This window comes from Eumetopias jubatus, unplaced genomic scaffold (genome assembly GCF_037043125.1).
Source record: "Eumetopias jubatus isolate StellerSeaLion01/CBP00866 unplaced genomic scaffold, mEumJub1_p1.0 scaffold_9, whole genome shotgun sequence".
Classification (NCBI taxonomy): domain Eukaryota; kingdom Metazoa; phylum Chordata; class Mammalia; order Carnivora; family Otariidae; genus Eumetopias; species Eumetopias jubatus.
The window spans coordinates 86,887,281-86,893,986 of NW_028274815.1; positions in this window are offsets into that span (position 1 = coordinate 86,887,281).

The following is a 6,706-nucleotide window of genomic DNA, read 5'->3' on the forward strand; positions in this document are numbered from 1 at the left end:
TCTATGTCCCTGACATGGGAGCAGCCAATTATATAAGCCAATTAATAACAAAAGCAAAGAAACACATTGACAACAATACAATAATAGTGGGTGACTTTAACACCCCCTTCACTGAAATAGACAGATCATCTAAGCAAAAGATCAACAAGGAAATAAAGACATTAAATGAAACACTGGACCAAATGGACTTCACAGATATATTTAAAACATTCCAACCCAAAGCAACGGAATACACGTTCTTCTCTAGTGCCCATGGAACATTCTTCAGAATAGATCACATTCTAGGTCACAAATCAGGTCTCAACTGGTACCAAAAGATTGGGATTATTCCCTGCAGATTTTCAGACCACAGTGCTTTGAAACTAGACCTCATTCACAAGAGGAAAGTCGGAAAGAACTCAAATACATGGACGCTAAAGAGCAACCTACTAAAGAATGAATGGGTCAACCAGGAAATTAAAGAAGAATTTTAAAAATTCATGGAAACCAATGAAAATGAAAGCACTACTGTTCATAATCTTTGGGATACAGCAAAGGCAGTCCGGAGAGGAAAGTATATAGCAATACCAGCCTTTCTCAAGAAACAAGAAAGATCTCAAATACACAACCTAACCCTACACCTAAAGGAGCTAGAAAAAAAAACAGCAAATAAAACCTAAAACCAACAGGAGAAGAGAAATATTAAGATCAGAGCAGAAATCAATGAAATAGAAACCAAAAGAACAGCAGAACAGATCAACGAAACTAGGAGCTGGTTCTTTGAAAGAATTAACAAGATTGATAAACTCCTGGCCAGACTTACCAAACATAAAAGAGAAATGACCCACATCAACAAAATCATGAATGAAAGAGGAGAAATCACAACCAACACCAAAGAAATACAAACAATTATAAGAACATATTATGAGGGGCGCCTTGGTGGCTCAGATGGTTAAGCGTCTGCCTTCGGCTCAGGTCATGATCCCAGGGTCCTGGGATCGAGCCTCACATTGGGCTCCTGGCTCAGTGAAGAGCCTGCTTCTCCCTCTCCCTCTGCCTCTCTCCCTGCTCATCCTTTCTCTCTCTCACTCTCTGTATCTCTGTGTCTCATGTGAATAAATAAAATCTTTAAAAAAAGAACATATTACGAGCAACTCTATGCCAGCAAATTAGATAATCTGGAAGAAATGGACACATTCCTAGAGATGTATAAACTACCAAAACTGAACCAGGAAGAAATAGAGAACCTGAACAGACCTATAACCACTAAGGAAATTGAAGCAGTCATCAAAAATCTCCCAAGAAACAAAAGCCCAGGGCCAGATGGCTTCCCAGAGGAATTCTACCAAACATTTAAAGAAGAATTAATACCTATTCTTCTGAAACTGTTCCAAAAAATAGAAATGGAAGGAAAACTTCCAAACTCATTTTATGAGGCCACCATTACCTTGATCCCAAAACCAGACAAAGACCCCATCAAAAAGGAGAATTACAGACCAGTATCCTTGATGAACATGGATGCAAAAATTCTCACCAAAATACTAGCCAATCGGATCCAACAGTACATTAAAGGGATTATTCACCATGACCAAGTGGGATTTATTCCTGGGCTGCAAGGGTGGTTCAACATCTGCAAATCAATCAATGTGATACAATACATTAACAAAAGAAAGAACAAGAATCATATGATCCTCTCAATAGATACAGAAAAAGTATTTGACAAAGTACATCATCCTTTCTTGATCAAAACTCTTTAAAGTATAGGGATAGAGGGTATATACCTCATTATCATAAAAGCCATCTATGAAAAACCCACAGCAAATATCATTTTCAAAGTGGAAAAACTGAGAGCTTTCCCGCTAAGGTCAGGAACACGGCGGGGATGTCCACTATCACCACTGCTATTCAACATAGTATTAGAAGTCCTAGCCACAGCAATCAGACAACAAAAAGATATCAAAGGCATCCAAATCGGCAAAGAAGGGGTCAAACTCTCACTTTTTGCAGCTGATATGATACTTTATGTGGAAAACCCAAAAGACTTCACCCTAAAACTGCTAGAACTCATACAGGAATTCATTAAAGTGGCTGGATATAAAATCAGTGCACAGAAATTAGTGGCATTCCTATACACCAACAATAAGACAGAGGAAATAGAAACTAAGGAGTCGATCCCATTTACAATTCCACCCAAAATCGTAAGATCCCTAGGAATAAATCTAACCAAAGAGGCAAAGGATCTGTACTCAGAAAACTATAAAATACTCATGAAAGAAATTGAGGAAGACACAAAGAAATGGAAAAGCCTTCTATGCTCGTAGATTGAGAGAACAAATATTGTGAAGGTGTCAAAGCTACCTAGAGCAATCTACACATTTAATGCAATCCTTATCAAATTACCCTCCAGATCCCTGCTCCGCGGGAAGCCTACTTCTCCCTCTCCCACTTCCCCTGCTTGTGTTCCTGTTCTCGCTATCTCTCTCTGTTAAATAAATAAAATCTTTAAAAAAAAAAAATACCATCCACTTTTTTCAAAGAAATGGAACAAATAATCCTAAAATTTGTATGGAACCAGAAAAAAACCCGAATACCCAGAAGAATGTTAACAAAGAAAAGCAAAGTTGATGGCATCATTATTCCATACTTCCAGCTCTATTACAAAGCTGTAATCATCAAGACAGTATGATACTGGCACAAAAACAGACACATAGATCAATGGAACAGAATACAGAGTTCAGATATGGACCCTCAACTCTATGGTCAACCAATCTTTGACAAAGCAGGAAAGAATGTCCAACGGAAAACAGACAGTCTCTTCAACAAATGGTGTTGGGAAAATTGGACATCCACATGCAGAAGAATGAAACTGGACCATTTCCTTACACCACACACAAAAATAGACTCCAAATGGTTGAAAGACCTAAATGTGAGACAGGAGTCCATCAAAATCCTAGAGGAGATCACAGGCAGTAACCTCTTCTACCTCAACCGCAACAACTTCTTCCTAGAAACATCGCCAAAAGCAAGAAAGCAAGGGCAAAAATGTACTATTGGGACCTCATCAAGATTAAAAGCTTTTGACCATATGACCCAGCAATTGCACCCCTGGGTATTTACTCCAAAGATACAAATGTAGGATCCAAAGGGGTACGTGCACCCCAATGTTTATAGCGGCAATGTCCACAATAGCCAAACTGTGGAAAGAGCCAAGATGTTCGACAGATGAATGGATAAAGATGTGGTATATATATACAATGGAATATTATGCAGCCATAAAAAAGAATGAAATCTTGCCATTTGCAATGATGTGGATGGAACTGGATGATATTATGTTGAGCGAAATAAGTCAATCAGAGAAAGACATGTATCATATGACCTCACTGATATGAGGATTCTTAATCTTAGGAAACAAACGGAGGGTTGCTGGAGTGGTGGGGGGTGGGAGGGATGTGGTGACTGGGTGATAGACATTGGGGAGGGTATGTGCTATGGTGAGCGCTGTGAAGTGTGGATGACTGTTGAAAAATTGATCTGTACCTCTGAAGCAAATAATACATTAAATGTTAAAAAAGAAAAAAAGAAGAAGATAGCAGGAGGGGAAGGTTGAAGAGGGGGAAATCAAAAGATGAGATGAACCATGAGAGGTGATGGACTCTGAAGAACAAACTAAGGGTTCTAAAGGGGTGGGGGTGGGAATATGGGTTAGCCTGGTGATGGGTATTAAACAGGGCACGTTCTGCATGGAGCACTGGGTGTTGTATGCAAACAATGAATCATGGAACACTACATCAAAAATTAATGGTATAATGTATGGGGATTAACATAACATAATTAAAAAAAAAACTAGAGTAAAAGATAAAAGCTTTTGCACACTAAAGTAACAGTCAACAAAACCAAAAGACAACTGACAGAATGGGAGAAGATATTTGCAAATGACATATCAGATAAAGGGCTAGTATCCAAAATCTATAAAGAACTTCTTAAATTCAATACCCAAAGAACAAATGATCCAATCAAGAAATGGGCAGAAGACATGAACAGACATTTTTCAAAGAATACATCCAAATGGCTAACAGACACATGAAAAAGTATTCAACATCGCTCAGCATCAGGGAAATCCAAATCAAAACCTCAATGAGATATCACCTCACACCAGTCAGAATGGCTAAAATTAACAAGTCAGGCAACGACAGATGATGGTGGGGATGCAGTGAAAGGGGAACCCTCCTACATTGTTGGTGGGAATGCAAACTGGTGCAGCCACTCTGGAAAACAGTATGGAGATTCCTCAAAAAGTTGAAAATAGAGCTACCATACAATCCAGCAATTGCACTACTGGATATTTACCAGAAAAATACAAATGTAGGGATCTGAAGGGGTATGTGCACCCTGATGTTTATAGCAGCAATGTCCACAATAGCCAAACTGTGGAAAGAGCCAAGATGTCCATCGACAGATGAATGGATGAAGAAGATGTGGTATATATCTACAATGGAATATTATGCAGCCATCAAAAGGAACGAGATCTTGCCATTTGCAACAATGTGTATGGAACTGGAGGGTATTATGCTGAGCAAAATAAGTCAATCAGAGAAAGACATGTATGGTATGACCTCACTGATATGAGGAATTCTTAATCTCAAGAAACAAATGTAGGGTTGCTGGAGTGGTGGGGGGTGGGAGGGATGGGGTGGCTTGTTGATAGACATTGGGGAGGGTATGTGCTATGGTGAGCACTGTTAACTCTGCAAGACTGTTGAATCATAGACCTGTACCTCTGAAAAAAATAATACATTATATGTTAAAAAAAAAGAGAGAGAGAGAGAGAAGAAGAAGATAGCAGGAGAGGAAGAATGAAGGGGGGGATATCGGAGTGGGAGATAAACCATGAGAGACGATGGATTCTGAAAAACAAACTGAGGGTTCTAGAGGGGAGGAGGGTGGGAGGATGGGTTAGCCTGGTGATGGGTATTAAAGAGGGCACGTTCTGCATGGAGCACTGCATGTTATACACAAACAATGAATCATGGAGCACTACATCAAAAACTAGTGATGTAATGTATGGTGATTAACATAACATAATTTTTTTTAAAAAAAAGAACTAATATTTAAAACTATAAATTCAAGAAAATCTTCCAGAAAAAAAGAAGTGCCCCAACATATATTCTAGTAAAACTATTACTTTAGGGATAAAGAGAAAAATAATTTCCATGATCTGCAGGGAAAGAAGAAGGAGGAGGAGGAGGAAGGAAGAAAGTAAAAGAAAAAAATTAAAAGGCAGAAGAATCAGATTGAGATATTTCAAAATAATATACAAAGAAACGCAACAGAGGAGTATAATTTTCAAGAAACCTAAGGAATTTAAAAATTTTAATATTTACCCAGCAAAACTTCCTAAAAGTAGTAAGGCCATAGACAAAGAGTTTATCACATGCCAGAATAAGGTAATACATAAGCACTTCCAGAGGAATCTGAGAATCGTTTTCATCCAGCCAAAGGATTGCCCCAAAACTACACAAAAGGACTTATAGTGAGCATTTCACATTTTTAATTGAAGAACTAAGAACAATAAAAGAACATGGTCATGAATTAAAGATAATATGTGAACATTATGTTCAGACAAAGTAGGGAAAAGCAACTAAAAACAAGAAAGAATGGAAAAGAGAAAAAGTTGTCAATAGGAGGGAAAGGGTACCATTTCAAGCTGGCAGATGGTGAAAAGTTAAGTAAGAAAAAAACATTAAGGGCACTATAAGAAGTATTAATCCAAAGGTAACCCCCACAATATTTTTACCTTCCTAAATACCAAAAGAAAAATTTTAAGGAACAAAATGACCACACCAAATAAAGAAATAGAAATAGTATATATAACATAATATGCAAATAAATGTCTGCATAAGGTAATAGACAAAATTGAGACCATACATATTACTCATATCATTAATATGAACAAAATTAATGTACTTATGAAAAGAAAAAGATTTTCAAGTTGGACCACAAACAAAATACAACTTTTTACTATATACAAGACACACTTAAGTAGTGATTCAAGTAGGCTAAAAATAAAGAGATTAATAAACATGTACAAGGCAAATAGAAGCAATAAGAAACCAAGGGCTGCAATCCTATTAACAGACAAAGTAGACTTCAAGGCAAAGAGCATTAAATTAGACAAAGGACATTTTATAATATTAAAAGACACAGTCCACATAAAGATCTGATGTTTATGAATAACTATGCACTAAATAACAGAACAAACTCTAAGTGATGCAAAAAGAAATAGAAACACAGTAATAATAAAGATTTTAACATACCACTCTCAGTAGGAGACAAATCAGGTAGATAAAAAATAAGTAAGTATATAAAATATTTAAACAAAATAATCAATAAGACAGACCTTTTGGATATACACCAAACACAATTTACTGATAATAAAGCATATTATTTATTTTCAAATGCACATGGAATGTTTACAAAATTTAGAAACATACTAGAGCACTAGTAGGAACATTTAAGAAATCCTTTCTAAGGAAAGAAAAAAGGAAAGCCTTTCTAACTATGACTAATATTCAAGAGTCACTGAGTATTATAGACAACTAATGAATCATTGACAACTACAACAAAAATTTATGATGTACTGTATGCTGGCTAACTGCACATAATAAAAAAAAGAAAACATTGATAACTTTTACTACATAAAAATGAAAAAACTGCATAGTAAAAATAC